Source organism: Felis catus, chromosome X (assembly GCF_018350175.1).
Source record: "Felis catus isolate Fca126 chromosome X, F.catus_Fca126_mat1.0, whole genome shotgun sequence".
Classification (NCBI taxonomy): Eukaryota; Metazoa; Chordata; class Mammalia; order Carnivora; family Felidae; genus Felis; species Felis catus.
This window is the reverse complement of record NC_058386.1, coordinates 96,362,886-96,380,148: the sequence shown is the minus strand read 5'-3', so window position 1 is coordinate 96,380,148 and position 17,263 is coordinate 96,362,886. Positions and strand designations below refer to the sequence as shown.

At 39.5% G+C, this 17,263-nt stretch overlaps 1 long non-coding RNA gene across 3 annotated transcripts in view; it reads left to right on the top strand.

The window, feature by feature from the left end:
- Positions 1-17,263, top strand: part of LOC109496578 — a 189,911-nt gene that overhangs the window by 38,231 nt on the left and 134,417 nt on the right. For all 3 annotated transcript variants that reach the window (XR_006592834.1, XR_006592832.1, XR_006592833.1), the window contains exon 3: positions 10,028-10,070. This is a non-coding gene — a long non-coding RNA (uncharacterized LOC109496578). The remainder of the gene's footprint in view (positions 1-10,027; positions 10,071-17,263) is intronic.

Here is a 17,263-nt window from a genome sequence, read left to right as displayed (position 1 = left end):
GCAATTGCATTAAACCTGTATATCTATTTGAGAGAGGATTGACTTCTTTACTATGTTGGATCTTTCAATCCATGAACGAAGTGTGTCTTTCCATTTATTTAGATCTTTGATTTCTTTAATCAGCATTTTGTAATTTTCAGCATGCAAGTCCTGTACATGTTTTGTTATATTTGCACCTAAGCATTTAATTCTTTTTTGAATGATTGTAAGTGGTATCATAGTTTTTATTTTGGTGTCCATATGTTCAATGGTAGTATATAGAAATATGATACATTTTCATGTGATTATCTTCTATCCTGACACTTTCCTGAACTCAATAGTTCTAAGAGTTTTTTTGTAGACTACTTGGGATTTTCTGCATAGACAATCATGTCCTCTGCAAATAGGGACTGTTTTATTTCCTCTTTTCCTATCTGTATGCCTTTACTTTAAAAACTTCTTCTATTTGACACACACAAAATTTTTTTTCTATTTGAGTTTAGTTGACACACAATGTTACATTAGTTTCAGGTGTACAGCATAGGGATTCAACATCTCTATACACTGTGCTGTGCTCACCACAAGTGTAGCTACCATCTGTCCCCATACAATGTTTTTCTTTCTTTCTTTCTTTCTTTCTTTCTTTCTTTCTTTCTTTCTTTCTTTCTTTCTTTCTTTCTTTCTTTCTTTCCTTCCTTCCTTCCTTCCTTCCTTCCTTCCTTCCTTCCTTCCTTCCCTCTTTCTTTCTTTCTTTCTTTCTTTCGGCCTTATTGCACTGACTAAAATTTTCAGCACTATGATGTATAAGAGTGGTAAGAGCAGATATCCTTGCCTTCTTCCTGATCATAGGAAGTAAGCATCTAGTTTTTCACCATTAAGTACGATGTTAGCTGTAGGGTTTCTGTAGATGTTCCTTATCAAGTTGAGGAAGTTCCACTCTATTCCTATTTTTCTGAGTTTTTTTTTTTCTTATGAATGAGTGTTGGATTTTATCAAATGCTTTTTCTGTGTGTACTGATGTGATTGTGTGATTTTTCTTTAACTTGTTAACATGGAAGATTGCGTTGCTTGATTTTCAAATACTGAAGCAGCATTGCATTCCTGGAATAAACTCTGCTCATGGTGTGTGTGTGTGTTGTGTGTGTGTGTGTGTGTGTGTTTAATATTTAAAAAACATTGTAAGCACAATGTACCCCCAACATGGAGGCTAAAACTCATGACCCACCCCCCAAGATCAAGAGTCACATGCTCTAGTGACTGAGCCAGTCAAGTGCCCCTATATATTTTATTTTTAAATGGGTTACCGAATTCTGTTTACTAAAAACTTTAAGAATTTTTCCACCTATGGTCATAAAATGCATAGTTTTCTCTTTTTGTACTATATTTAGTTTTTGTATCAGGGCAATACAGTAATTTGGGAAATATCCCTTCCTCTTCTTTTTTCTGGAAAACATTATATAGAATTGCTGTTAATTCTTTAAAGCCTTGGTAGAATAGTTCAGTGAAACTATATGGATGTGAAAACTTTTTTTTTAATTGAAGTTATTTAGAACTTACAACCCTGAGATCAAGAATCATTTGCTTTACTAAGGCAGCCAGGCACCCCTTAAATTGAAATCTTTTAAATCAAGCCTTTTATGTATTTTTGTATTTATTTATTTATTTAAATGTCCATTTGTTTTTGAGGGAGAGAGAGTGCGGTGTAGGGACGGGGGTGGGGGTGGGGGGGACAAAGGATTTGAAGCAGGCTCCTTTGACAGGCTCCGAAGACAGCACAGAGCCTGATGCACTGCTCGAACCCATGAACCATGAGGTCGTGACCTGAGCCGAAGTCTGAAGCTTAACTGACTGAGCCATCCAGTAGTCCCTAAATTGAGTCTTTAAAATGCTAAATAAATTTCCTTATAGTTATAAGATTATTCAAATGATCTATTTCATGTTGAGTGAATTGTGTCAATGTGTGTGTGTGTTTTTTAAAGATTTTATTTTTAAGTAATATCTATACTCAAACGTGGGGTTCAAACTCACAACCCTGAGATCAAGAGTCACATACTCTACTGACTGAGCCAGCCAGGCACCCCCTAATTTGTGTTTTTTGAGGAACTGGTTAATTTCACTGAAATTGACAAATTTATGTTTACAGTTGTTCTTAGTATTTCCTTGTTATCCTTTTGATGTTTGCAAGGTATACAAAGTGTGTGTTCCCTTTTCTCTGTAAGGCTGACTAGAGGTCTGTGAATTGTTTTGATCTTTCTAAAGAACCAGCTCTTTGTTTCACTGATATTTTTCCTATTGTTTTCTGTTTTCATCTCATGGGTTTCTCTTATCTTTATTATGTCTTTCCTGCTTGCATTGCATTTACTTATTTACTTACTTACTTATTTTATTTAAATGTTTTTTCATTGCATTTATTTTGTTCTTTTGCTAGGTCCTTGAAGTGGGAGTTTGGATTATTGATTTCAGATTTTTCTTTTTTTTCAATTATATGTTATTAGTGCTATAAATTTTCCTCTCAGCACTGCTTTAGCTGTGTCCCACAGATTTTAATATGTTGTGTTCTTATTTTCATTCAACATCAATATATTTAAAATTTTTTTTAGTGTTTATTTATTTTTGAGAGAAAGACAGAGCACAAGCAGGGGAGGGGCAGAGAGAGAGGGAGACACAGAATCCGAAGCAGGCTGTAGGCTCTGAGTTGTCAGCACAGAGCCTGATGCTGGGTTTGAACCCATGAACTGTGAGATCATGACCTGAGCTGAACTGACTGAGCCACCCAGGCACCCCTCAATATCAATATATTTTTTATTTCCCTCGAAACGTCCCCTTTGATTCATGGATTGCTATTTTATTTTATTTTATTTTATTTTATTTTATTTTATTTTATTTAAGTTTTTTAAGTTTATTCATTTGAGACAGAGACAGAGCAAGCAAGCAAGCAGGGGAGGGGCAGAGAGAGAGGGAGAGAAAATCGCAAGCAAGCTCTACGCTGTCAGCACAGAGCCCGATTTGGGGCTTGAACTCATTAACTGTGAGATCAGGTCTGAGATCGTGACCTGAGCCAAAATCAAGAGTTGGACACTTAACCGACTAAGCTACCTAGGCACCCCATGGATTGTTTTTTAGTAACGTGTTGCTTAGTTTTTCACTTGAACTCAGGGTTGTAAGTTCAAGTGCCACACTGGGTGCAGAGTTTACTTCAATCAAGCAATCCATCAATCAAATCTTTAAAAAAAATGTGGGGGGAGGTGCCTGGCTGGCTCAGTCGGTGGAACATGCAACTCTGGATCTTGGGTTGTGAGTTCAAGCACCATGTTGGGTGTAGACATTACTTAAAAATAAAATCTTAAAAAAAAAAAAAGAGTTGTGTTGCTCAGAGAGAGAGAGACATAGAATCTGAAGTAGGCGCCAGGCTCTGAGTTGTCTGCACAGAGCCCGACGCTGGGCTCAAACCCAGGAACCGTGAGATCATGACCTGAGCCGAAATCGAGAGTCAGGCACTTAACTTACTAAGCCCCCCAGGTATCCTTCCTGGGTGTTTTTTTTTTTTAAAGATTTTATTTTTTTAAGTAATGTCTACACCCATTGTGGGGCTTGAACTCACAACCTTAAGATCAACAGTCACACGCTCTGTCGCATGAGCCAGCCAGGTGCCCCTCTTCTGTTATTGTTGCTGTTGACATGCCTGCTGTCAGTTTTTCTTTATAATAATCTATTTTTCCTTCTGGGTGCTCTAAAATATTTTGTTTTTGATATTTGACAGCAATATGTTTAGATTTGTGTGAGATAAAAGAAAACATATATATTGGTCTCTGCTCCCAGTTCCTGGCACCGAACTCCTAAAACCCTTGTGATCTCCTAATATAGGAGCACTGAGAGCACCTTTTGTGCTGTTGGAGTGACTCCGCATGGGGTCCTACATGGCTCTTGGCTGGGGGCTGGTCACCAGAAAGCCCAAGCCGTGATTAGTAGCTTGGAATTTTCAGCTTCAACCCCATCCTCCAGAGCGGGCACAGGGGCTGGGAACGGAGCTAATAATTGGTCATGCCTGCATGATGAAGTCTCCGTAAAATCCCAGAGAGCTTTCAGGCTGGTGAACACGTCTACACGGGGAGGGTGATGAACCCAACTCCATGGGGACAGAAGTTCCTTTGTTTGGGAATTGGCCATATGTGTCTTTTCATCTGACTGTTCATCTGTATCTTCTGTCATATCTCTTAATAAACTGGTAAATGTGTTTCTTTATGTTCTGTGAGCCACTTTAGCAAATTAATTGAACCTGAGGACAGAGTCATGGCAACCTCCCATTTGTAGTCAAATCGGATGGAAGTTATGAGTGACCTGGGGGCCTGCTACTTGCATTGGCATCTGAAGTAGGCAGTGGGAGGGTGAGCAGTCTTGTGGGACCTGAGTCCTTAACCTGTGGGGTCTGGCACTATCTCAAAGATAGTGTTAGAATGGGGTTAAATTATGGGATACCTGGCTGGTGTCACAGAGCATTGCTTGGTGTGGGTAAAAACCTGCATCTGGTGACCAGAAGTGTCAGAAGGGAAGTGTTCTGTGTGAGTAGGGTGTCTTTGTAAAAAAGTAAAGAAGATGGGGCGCCTGGGTGGCTCAGTTGGTTAAGCGTCCGACTTCGGCTCAGGTCGCAATCTCGCGGTCCGCGAGTTCGAGCCCCGCGTCGGGCTCTGGGCTGATGGCTCAGAGCCTGGAGCCTACTTCGGATTCTGTGTCTCCCTCTCTCTCTGCCCCTCCCCCGTTCATGCTGTGTCTCTCTCTGTCTCAAAAATAAATAAACGTTAAAAAAATTTTTTTTAAAAAAAAGTAAAGAAGAAACACAGGAGGGGAGAACTGAGTTTTCCCCAACACACTAGGTAGACTATGATGAGGGAGCGTGGGGCGAGCTGAAGGCAAAGTACATGCTAACAGCACTGCCACCCTCCCCCCCCCCCCACCAGGTGGGATATGTGTGATATTCCTTGGACACTCCTGGCTGCCCAAGGACAGGGGAAAGGAAAAAAAGCAGATAGTTGACCGATAGAGATCACAGTCATGCAGGACAGGAGTCTCCTTCAGTTCATGGATAACTGAGTAAACTGCAAGAAAAAGGCAATCTTCTCCGTAGCCTAATCTCCAGAAACCTACAGACTCTGTCTCCTGAAGCCCTAATATCACCCTCACCAAGATGGAAGGGGTTTACATGCTTGCCATGGTGATGTGACAAACTAAGGCAAATGAAAAATTAAATTCCCTTGCTGCCTACAGCCCACTGACAAGTCCTTGAGACCAGGAGAGTGTCCTCCCTCTGGGAGCTCAGCTGCCTCGATGATGACACTTTGCTAGGGGCAAAAGGGAATCGTGGGTTAACATTATCCTGACCCCCCAGGATCCTATAAGTCTACTGTACCATATAAAAATTCCTTTGGAAACTTCCTTTATCTCAACTCCCCCAAGATATATGCTGGCAATCATACTCCAGGCTTCTGGCCCTGATATACATCTAAAGGGTCTCATGACTGAGGTTTTATTAAATGGTAATAATGATGTTTCCCTAGCAACAGCTGACCCCTCAAGGTGCTGGAAACCTTGCTTCCAAAATATCTTAGAGACGTATGCTGTCCCTAACAGCCTCCCAATTTGAGGGTATATAATCAGTTACTCGTCACAACCCCAATGCAGCTCTTTCTGCCCACACATCCTGTCCCCATGCTTTCATAAAATCACCTTTTTGCACCAAAGATGTCTTCAAGAATGCTTTCTTGGCTGTCAGCTCCACCCCCCTCCATCACCCCAAAACCCCATCAGACTAGATTGAGGTTTTTCCCTACATAGGAAGAACAAATCTGAGTTTTTCCTTTACAACTTGGAATTTCTCTTTTTCAAATCCTGCTTTTGGTTTGTGCCTTCTGAGTTTGAGGATTCATAACTTTCATAAATTCTGAACATTTCTCTGCTAATATCTCTTTGAATATTGGTTACAGACAAGTGTGAAAACACCCAGGGCTGTTGAAGCATTAACATCTGTTTACTGTTCTGCCTTCAGCATCTTTTTTTGTTTTTGACTTTTGGAGATTTCCTCTTCTTTCTTGATGGCTGAGTTATGTTACACATCAAAAGGATTCAAAATAAACCTACAGGGGTGCCTCAGTCAGTTAAACAACCCTTGATTTTGGCTCAGGTCATGATCTTGGCTTAGGTCGTGATCTCACAGTTCGTGGGAACGAGCTCTGTGTCGGGCTCTGCATAACAGTGTGGAGTCTGCTTGGGATTGTCTCTTTCCCTCTCTCTCTCTGCCCCTCACTCTCTCTTTCTCAAACTAAATAAACTTAAAAAAATAAAAGCAAACCTACAGAATTTCTAGGTATTTTGTAGGAGGAGATTTTTTTTTAGGAGACCTAGTCTTCCATATTCCTGGAAATGGAAGTCCAAAGACTTTTCCATCCCTTCATTTGTCTCTGAGACTGTGTGTATGGCTTTATCGTAAGTACCATTTAAGAGTTAACTTTAAGGTAATATTAAGAGTTACAGTTGAAGGCTCATTGAGAATACTAGGCTGGAGACAACTGGCCCTGCTGGTCTCAGGAAGATGAGCCCTGGGGTTGAGGGCTGGAGAGATGTGGTGAGGAGGAAGATAAGCAGAATTTGCCTTCCTTTAAGTTTTTTGATTCCCCTTGTTTCTTTAAAACATTTTTTTTAATGTCTATTTTTGAGAGAGATAGAGAGGCAGAGTGTGAGGCTGGGGAGGGGCAGAGAGAGAGGGAGACACAGAATCTGAAACAGGCTCCGGGCTCTGAGCGGTCAGCACAGAGCCCGACGAGGGGCTCGAACCCAGGAACTGTGAGATCATGACCTGAGCCGAAATCGGATGCCCAACCGGCTGAGCCACCCAGGTGCCCCCGAACCCTTGTTTCTTTTATGACCTGTGTTAGCTGTGTAAGTGTCGGGCATATTTTTTAAAGGATCCATGTGGTGTCTGTTTCATCATCTGTACAACTGAAGATAGTAGTTCCAATTTTGTAGGGTTGGTACAGAATTAAATGACATGGCACATAAAAATGCTTGGCCCAGCCCCTGGCACAAAACAAGTATTCAAGGAACGTTAGTTCCTCTCCATCTCTTGATCTCTTGAGTAGCATTCCCTTTCTTTTTCCTGTCTCCATTTGCCTGCCAGCACTTAGGCCAGATGGGACTGGGGCTGGGTGGAAGGGTTATAGTGGAGGCAATGTAGCATGGGACAAAGAGGAGCTAAGAAAAGGGCGGGGGGGGGGGGGGGGGGGGGGGGGGAGGGTCCTGTAATAGAACAATAGAACAAAAGGGAAATGTTGGTTGCCACTCCCAATGGGGCAGCCATTCATACATAGCCTGGGGACAGAGAATGAAAGACCACCTACCCGTTCATCGTCTGAAATAGTGTGATGTTTCTCTTTATAAACAGTATTTCCATCTCACGCAATTTACGCTGATCCATGATTCTTAGAAAACCGGCATCAAAGGGGAAAAAGAGGATGGGAAAGAGTCTAGACTTAAATCACAACCAAGAGTAAAGGAGGATATAATTCCTCTTACTTAGAATAAATGGAGTGTAGATTTAATGACATAAAAATGCTTTCTGGTTTTTCATTAATTGGAAAAATGTGTTTTCAGAGGAATAACTTGTCAGCTGCAGATTACAGGCTTTTAGTTAAGATCAAAAGGCCTTACTCTATGTAACACGCAATGTAAATGAAAACAAAATATACATCTATTTAGCATGTTATATATTGCAGCATTAAGGTATAATACTAAGAATTAAAAGCAGAGTTTTAATCTTGTGTCTTAATTTATGAGTTTCTGGGTGATAGAGTTAGATTTTATAGTCATTTATATGGGCTTGCTTCGTGGTTTAATTTTAACCATATATTACTGTTCCTAATTCAAATGTCAGAGGCTTAGATTAAGAACTCAAAGAGGATTTAAATTATGGGCTCGTGCTGTTTTTTACTTGCCTGATTTACCCATTGCAGTAAAGCATGAATTATAGCCTCGCTATTCCCTGGAAACCATGACTAATACTAGAAATAATAATAATTGCTACCACTCCTTAATCAAGAGAAACAGCATAAAAGCAGTAACTGATTTGGGATGTGGACAGGAGATTTATTTTAGAGAGTGAAAATAGGTGATTTGCATATACTTTAAGGGAAAAGATATAGGGCTGGTTTCGTGATAATCAGGCAATTGTTATTCAAGAGGAACTTTGAGAGATTTTATAGAGAAGAGAGATTATTTTGCAAGCTGGGGGGTTGGAAGAAGGACCCGTGTGTAGTTCTGAGGTCGGGATACAGCTCAACTGGTTAGTATATATATTTTTTAAGTACATCACTCAAAAAAGAAGATCATTGTTTTAGAATCCCTATTTTCTAATATGACTTCTTGACCATAAAACCATAATCGGAAATAGCAGTATTAGGTATATTAACATATTTAGTTAGAATTGTGTTCTATTGAATCTACTGTAAAGTAAGGATTGTTATTTTTAGCTGTGTAAGAATTTGCAATAATTTATATTCACACGAGGGTTGAGTCTTGAGAGCACTGGACTAGTGTGCTCCAGGCCTTTCCCGCCATAGTCCTCAGCCAAGCTCCAGGAAAACAGTCTTTCCCGTTTCTCTTTGTAGTGCTTCTCTATAAAAATGTGCTGTCGGCTACTTATCCCAAAGACATCAAAGCTACAATATTTGCGTGGGGGTAGTGGAGTTCAATTTTAACCTAATTAAAAACCATTTACAGATACATAGTATATTGACAGAGTCCAACTTCAGTTAAGGAGATGTCTCTCATTTGTCATTGATTTAGAGAAACTGAAATCAAGACATTTATGTAGTAAATACAAACAGCAATTGTGTGTGCTTATGTTTTGCAACTTCATTTTTTTAATGTTTATTTTTGAGAGAGAGAGAGGGAGAGAGAGAGAGCAAGCAAGCAGGGGAAGGGCAGAGACAGAGACACAGAATCCAAAGCAGGTTCCAGGCTCTGAGCTGTCATCACAGACCCCGACGCGGGGCTCAAACTCATGGACCATGAGATCATGACCCCAGGCGAAGTCGGATGCTTAACCGACTGAGCCACCCAGGCACCCCATGCAACTTCATTTTCTTTTTAAAAGACAAAGTTGCTGCTGTTATATCTCCTCCCCACCCCCCACCCCCATTCCATCATCAATAGAAATGCCCAATTCTTTCCCTAGTGTAGTGGTTGAATTCCGGCTCTGAAATTAGTCTGGCTTCATATCAGGCTCTACCACTTACTGTGATCCTTGTCAAATTACTTAGCTCCTCTGTGCCTCAATTTCTTCTATAAAATGGTGATACCAATGCTTTTTGTTTTATAGGGTTGTTATCAGCCTGAAATGTGATAATGCACGTACAGCACTTCCCATAGTATCTGGGATATAGTACACAGTGAATGCTCAGTAAAAGTTAGCTGTCATTACTCTATCCTGGAGCGATAAATGACAGCACAGAGTTAATATGTAACTATGATCAGCATTTTGTCAATCTCAACAACCACTGTTTTGATACAATAACATGTCTTAATGAGAGCACTACTACCCTTTTTACCATTAGGTTGGGAATGGTATAGTCACAATTTAATTTACTAATAATTCTTTAGACATTAATTAAGCAGCTGCCAGTCAACTGCATATTTGAACAGACCTTCTTTATGCATCATTATCTTCTATCAAAGCAAATCATTTCACAGGCCATATAGACTTCATCTCATGAAGAGGTCTGAAAAGGGGATGGCAAATCTAAAACGGGGAAAATATTAGAAATGGTGCAAAATTGAGCTTTCATAGAGGAACGATATGTGAGGCAGTATTAGTTAAGTAATTCTATTACCAGAATCTCTGACACATTACTGTTTTTGCTTTTAGTCATTCTACTCTGACATTTTGAGTAAAGCATGTTATTTATTATTTTAGTGTTAATCACATTTTTCCCTCTAAAATATGTAATTGAAAATTCTGCTGCATTTGTAAGTGTAATTTTTTTTTTTTTTTAACAACCAGGAAACAAAACACTTTGCAGGGCATCGTGGCTCCAATTTGGTGGGTAAGTCAATGAAAAGATGAATTCCTTAAATTCTACTTTACAGTAAACTTTTCAGAAACTAGGCAGTTGTGTTCAGTTAGGGCTACCCATGTACATTCAATGCCATAGTGTGTGATTACAGGGGAAACCAGAAAATGTGTTCTTCTCCCAACACTTTGACCGTAGCCTGTGTGTTATCGCTAGAAATGGAGCGAGGAGTTGTCACAGAGAGTGCTTCTTCGGCAGCGCGCATTTACCTCCCTTCCCCCCATGGCTAGAGACGCCCGGCCCTTTGCCAGCTGCTGTGTTCAGTTGTCTGGGTTATTTTGGGTGGCAGTGGGTTGATTCCAGTGGGGGAAACAGTTGTATAGCTCTGTTTTTTAAAATGTTCTGTTCAAACCTGTTATGAGAAATTTGGGGGTGGAGATCGGTCTTCCTGAAGCAGTTTGCCTGAGTTCTGGGGGATTGGCGGCACTGTAAATTTCAGAAGCCTGTAGAACGTGGTAAAGAAACCAACCATTTATTAATTTTAACTACCCACTATAAAAGGGGTTTCAGAATAGCTTACTGAACAAGGGAATGCTATGGACACTGCAGTAAAACATTTGGATCTTCAGATAACCTTTGGGCAAGGGTAAGTGGGAAGATGTGAGCGGAATTGATAGATGGTACAATCAATTGGATTGGTAGCTAGCTCATTACCCAAAGAGATGGATTGATGAGATCCTGGAGAAATGCCTAGTCCCACCAGCAGAGCACTGCTTAAGCCTTGTCATGTGTTAAACATTTTCAACAACAATGTGGGTGGAAATACGGAAAGCATGCTTGCCAGGTTTAAGGGGATCATAAAGATAAATGCGATGGATCCAGAATCATAATGCAAAAAGAGCCTAGCTAACTGGCTATGGATACAAATGATGAAATTTAACGGATACATTCAAAGGTTTATACTTAGAAACAACAATGTATTATTGATTGGCTGAATAGTTCATTCTTATATACAATTGGTTTCATTACTACCTGTATAACCTTGAGCAAGTTACGTAACCTTGTTTGGGCCTCAGTTTTCTCATCAGTAAATATATACTCACAGTAAAAAAAAAAAAAAAAAAAAATCCAATGGCACAAAGGCACACACAATGAAAAAGTAAGTTCCCCAGGCTCCCAGTTCCCCAGTCCTTTTCTCCAGATATTTATTTATTATTATTAATTTTTTAAAAAATGTTTATTCATTTATTTTGAGAGCGAGAGAGAGAGCACAAGGCAGGTAGGAACAGAGAGACAGGGAGACACAGAATCCAAAGCAGGCTCCAGGCTCTGAGCTGTCAGCACAGAGCCCGATGCGGGGCTTGAACCCATGAACTGAGATCATGACCCGAGCCAAAGATAGACACTTAACCGAATGAGCCACCCACGTGCCCCTTTAACTTATATTTTGAGCCCTGTGCTGACAGCATGGAGCCTGCTCGGGATTCTCTCTCCCTCTCTCCCTCTCTGCCCTTCACTTGCTCATTTGTTCTCTCTCTCTCTCTCTTAAAATAAATAAATAAAACTTAAAAACAAATGAAATACATTCTTCAAGAGATAGCATGTGTATGTAAACCTTTTTATAAAACATAATATGTACGCTATTTTCCTCCATGATTTCTTCAGCTAATTTGTCTTTAGGGGGGTTCCTGCCTGGCTCAGTCAGTAGAGCATGTGACTCTTGATCTTTGGGTCATGAGTTCAAGCCCCACGCTGGATGTAAAACCTATTTTTTGTTTTTAGTCTACTTAAAAAAAATGAAAAAAAATTTGTCTTTAGGTAATTTTATGTCAACATATGTATAAACGACATAATTTCCCCCCTATGATTTGCTTTATTTATCTAGCATACAGATTAAAAGCTGTGATTCTGAAACCACGATTCCTGGGTTCAAATCCCAGTTTTACCACTTACTGGCTGTGTTTCCTTGGATAAGTTACTTAGCTTCTCAGTTGCCTGCAGGAGACACAATGCCTAAGACCTATTATACTTTTATGAGCCCATGAAATGCTTTACTTTCCTTTAAAATCAGAAGTAAAAATGAATATAAAACTAATGAGTATATGGGGCGCCTGGGTGGCTCAGTCGGTTAAGCGTCCGACTTCAGCTCTGGTCATGATCTCGCGGTTGGTGAGTTCGAGCCCCGCGTCGGGCTCTGTGCTGAGCGCTCGGAGCCTGGAGCCTGCTTCGGATTCTGTGTCTCCCTCTCTCTCTGACTCTCCCCCTTTCATGCTCCGTCTCTCTCTGTCTCAAAAATAAACAAACGTTAAAAAAAAAAATTAAAACTAATGAGTATATAGTAATGAATCCAGGGGCGCCTGAGTGGCTCAGTTGGTTAAGTGTCCAACTCTTGATATCGACTAGGTCACAATCTCACGGTTGTGAGATCAAGCCCTTTGTGGGGCTCCTCGCCAAGCATGGAGCCTGCTTGGGATTCTCTTTCTCTCTCTCTTTCTACCCTTCCCTGCTCGCACACACTTCTCTCTCTCTCAAAATAAATCAACTTAAAACAAAATGAATCCAGCCTGGTATTATATTTGTTGTTATATACAAAAGCAGTTTTAAAATATAATTTTCAATATTTTTTATGATGGAATTGTTCCACAACATCCAAAATACCCAGGGCCCACAGAAGTCATAATGTGACCCTATATACTTGGGTTTCATCATCTGTAAAATGGAGACAATAATAGTACTACCTCATAGGGTTGTTAAGAAAAATACCTGAGTTAATATTTGGAAAGCTGATAGTGTTTGGCATATGCCAGTTTCTACGAGTTTATTAAATACATAAAAATAGTTTAAAAAATCAGGGGCTCCTGGGTGGCTCAGTTGTTTGAGTGCTGCTCTTGATTTCAGTTTAGGTCCTGATCCCAAGGTCATGGGATCAAGTCCTATGTTGGGCTCTGTGCTGATCTTGGAGACTGCTTAAGATTCTCTCTCTCTCTCCCCCCCCCTTTGCCCCTCTCCTCTGCTTGTGTTCGCTCTAAAAAATAAAAACAAAAAAACCACAAACCCCAAAATAGGTAAATTATGGACAGAATAAAAACCTCAAGGAGTATTTTGAAAAATATATATAATAGGAAGTAAGTCTCCTTGTAATCACTGAACCCCAGTCTATGAGTTTGCTTCCTCAGAAATAGCTTTTACCATTTTTCATGTGTCCTCTAGAGATCATGTAGAATATAATCATATAGGTCTTTTATCTATCTATCTATCTATCTATCTATCTATCTATCTATCTATCTATTATCTATCTATTATTTTTAAGTAAGCTGTACGCCCAACTTCAGGCATGAACTCACAACCCCGAGATCAAGAGTTGCATGCTCTACTGGCTGAGCCGACCAGGTGCGGTGATCTTTTATTTATTTAAACTGTCCCCAGGGCACCTGGGTGGCTCAGTGGGTTGGGCATCTGACTTTGGCTCAGGTTATGATCTCACAGCTCGTGAGTTCGAGCCCTGTGTCAGGCTCTGTGCTGACAGCTTGGAGCCTGCTTCGGATTCTGTCTCCCTCTCTCTGCCCCTCCCCTGCTTGCACTCTTGTCTTTTCTCTCTCCTTCAAAAATAAATAAACATTAAAAAAAATTTTTAAAATTTAACTGTCCCCTATTTGATGGGAATGTGGTTGTTTGCAACACTGTTGCAAACAGTGCTGCAATAAATAACCCCATATATATGTCATTTCATAAATGTGGGAGTATAACAGTACTATAAATTCTATGAAATATAGTTACTGGGTCAATTATTTTAAATCTTGATAGGTATTGCTAAATTGATCTCTGGGCTGGTTGCATGAATTTACATTTCCGTCAGAAGTGTAAGAGTGCCTGTTTTCTTACACCCTCATCAAAAATAGTGTTATCAGGGGTGCCTGGGTGGCTCAGTCGGTTAAGCGGCCGACTTCGGCTCAGGTCATGATCTCCCGGTCCGTGAGTTCGAGCCCCGCGTCGGGCTCTGTGCTGACAGCTCAGAGCCTGGAGCCTGTTTCAGATTCTGTGTCTCCCTCTTTCTGACCCTCCCTGTTCATGCTCTGTCTCTCCCTCTCTCAAAAATAAATAAAACGTTAAAAAAAATAGTGTTATCAAACTTTTGGATCTTTCACAGTTTAATAGGTGAAAATGGTATGTCATTGTAAGTGTGCATCTTTTTAATATGCGTGAACTTTAATAGTTTTGACATTCTAAAACCAATTCCCTTTTTTTGTGAACTGTCAGTCCATATCCTTTGTCTTTTTTTAAAAACACATTTTATTTGTTTTAATTTATTAAAAATTAAAAAAAATATTTATTTTTGAGAGAGAGAGAGAGAGAGAGAGAGAGAGACAGAGCATGAGCAGGGGAGGGACAGAGAGAGAGGGAGACACAGAATCCAAAGCAGAATCCAGGCTCTGAGCTGTCAGCACAGAGCCTGATGTGGGGCTCGAATTCACGAACTTCAGGATCATGACCTGAGCTGAAGTTGGACACTTAACCAACTGAGCCACCCAGTGGCTATTTTTGTTGGCCTTTTCCTTTTTGAATTGTAGGAGTTCTTTATATATTAAGGAAACTAGTACTATGTTTCATATGAATTGCCAGAATTTGTCCAGGCTGTCTTTTAACTGTGGTTTTAGTGTTTTTTTCTAGGCAGACCTTTTAAATTTTCAGGCATTCAAATTTTTCAATATTTTCTTGATACTTCTAGATTTGATGCCCTATTGGGAAAGTTCTTCCCCACTTAGGAATTATTTTTTAAAAACTCTCATTGTTTTTCTATGATTTAAAAACATGTTTAAATCTTTGATCCATCTAGAATCATTTTGAGGTAAGGAGTGTTTTTTCCTGCAGAAAATTTTAATTTTTAATGTAGTCAAGTATATAAACATTTTCCTTATGGCTTTGTATTTTGTGTATTATTTAAAGGGACTTTTCTTATTCCAAAGTCCTAAACATATCCAGTTAATTTTTCCTAATATATTTTTGTTTCTTAAGAACTAATCCCATCTGTAATGTATTTTGGTATAAGAAGTGTGGTAGGGATCTAGTATACATCTAGCCAGTTGTCACAATGCCATTTGTTGAATATAACCATTTCCTTCACTGATTTGAAATGTGGCTTTTATTCCTACCGTTCCGTATATGTTTGTCTCTATTTCTGGACCATATTCTGGTCTGTTGCTATGTCTGTCTTTCTGTTTACACATCAGTATCAAATGGTTTTAAATATCATGTTGAGCAAGTCTCTATCTATCCCCAGTTTATTAACAGCATTTGAAATATGCAATCAATGTTGAATTTTGTCAAATATGTTTTCAGCATCTATAAAAATGATCGTGGTATTTTTCTCCCTTGATCTGTTAATATAGTGAATTATATTGATGGGTTTCTTCACGTTAAACATTTTTTTCTTTTAGAAATAGACCACTTGGTCGTTGGTGTGTTATTCTTTCAATAGGCTGCCTAATTCTATTTGTATACATCTGGAATAATATGTTTGTGTTGATATTCATAAGTGAGACTGAGCCCAAGCTTTCTCTGAAATTTGAAGAAGATAATTTGGATTCTTTCCTGCCATGAAACAGGTGAAATAATATCAGAGTTATTTAGTACTTGAAGATTTGGTAAAATCTATCTGAAATTTCTGGGCCTCCTTGATTGTGAAGGTATTCTTTGACAACATTTCATAGTACCCTTACCCATTTAGCCAATCCCCCCTCCCACAACCCTTCCAGCAACCCTCTGTTTGTTCTCTGTATTTAAGAGTCTCTTATGTTTTGTCCCCCTCCCTGTTTTTATATTATTTTTGCTTCCCTTCCCTTATGTTCATCTGTTTTGTCTCTTAAAGTCCTCATATGAGTGAAGTCATATGATATTTGTCTTTCTCTGACTGACTGATTTCGCTTAGCATAATACCCTCTAGTTCCATCCACGTAGTTGCAGATGGCAAGATTTCATTCTTTTTGATTTCTGAGTAATACTCCATTGTGTGTGTGTATATCTATCTATCTATCTATCTATCTGTCTGTCTATCTATCACATCTTCTTTATCCATTCACCCATTGATGGACATGTGGGCTCTTTCCATACTTTGGCTATTGTTGCTAGTGCTGCTATCAACATTGGGGTGCATGTGCCCCTTTGAAACAGCACACCTGTATCCCTTGGATAAATACCTAGTAGTGCAATTGCTGGGTCATAGAGTATTTCTATTTATAATTTTTTGAGGAACCTCCATACTGTTTTCCAGAGTGGCTGCACCAGTTTGCATTCCCACCAGCAGTGCAAAAGACATCCTCTTTCTCTGCATCCTGGCCAACATCTGTTGTTGCCTGAGTTGTTAATTTCTGGCCATTCTGACAGGTGTAAGGTGGTATCTCATTGTGGTTTTGATTTGTATTTCCCTGATGATGAGTGATGTGGAGCATTTTTTTTCACGTCTGCTAGCCATCTGGATGTCTTCTTTGGAGAAGTGTCTATTCATGTCTTTTGCCCATTTCTTCACTAGATTATTTGTTTTTTGGGTGCTGAGTTTGTATGCCATGATTTATTTAAATATCTTATTGATGATCCTTACTGATGAATGTTTGGGATGCCATGAACATTTTAGTTATTGCAAAACACCCCGAACACCATTGCAATAAAGATCCTTATGCATTCATCTTTGTATTCTTACGGGATTCTGTAAAACGGTTTCCTACAGCTCTAAAGACTATATTCAAAGGTTATGAATATTTAAAATGTTAACAAATACTGCCAAATTTCACAGCAGTTTTTAACTTGAGGGCAGTTTCTGCATCAGGTGAAGCCTGTTGGCAGAGACTACTTTTCCTGAAGGGGATTGAGGTCCATGTGGACCTCATGCTGTCCTCTCCTTTTGAGAAGCCCATTTTGGGAAATTTCCATATCCATTTGGGGGAAATGCTGGTATAACGTTATCTTTTAAACTTTGCCCATTAGGCTTAATAATATTTATTTTTTTGAGAATATATTCATTATTATTAGATAATGATTATTGAGTACCTACTACATGTGAGGTATATACTAAATTGCTTTACTTGGACTTCGTCATTTGATTCACTTGAAAGAGTATAAATAGGAATTAAAAAAAATTTTTTTTTTAATTTTTTTTTTCAACGTTTATTTATTTTTGGGACAGAGAGAGACAGAGCATGAACGGGGGAGGGGCAGAGAGAGAGGGAGACACA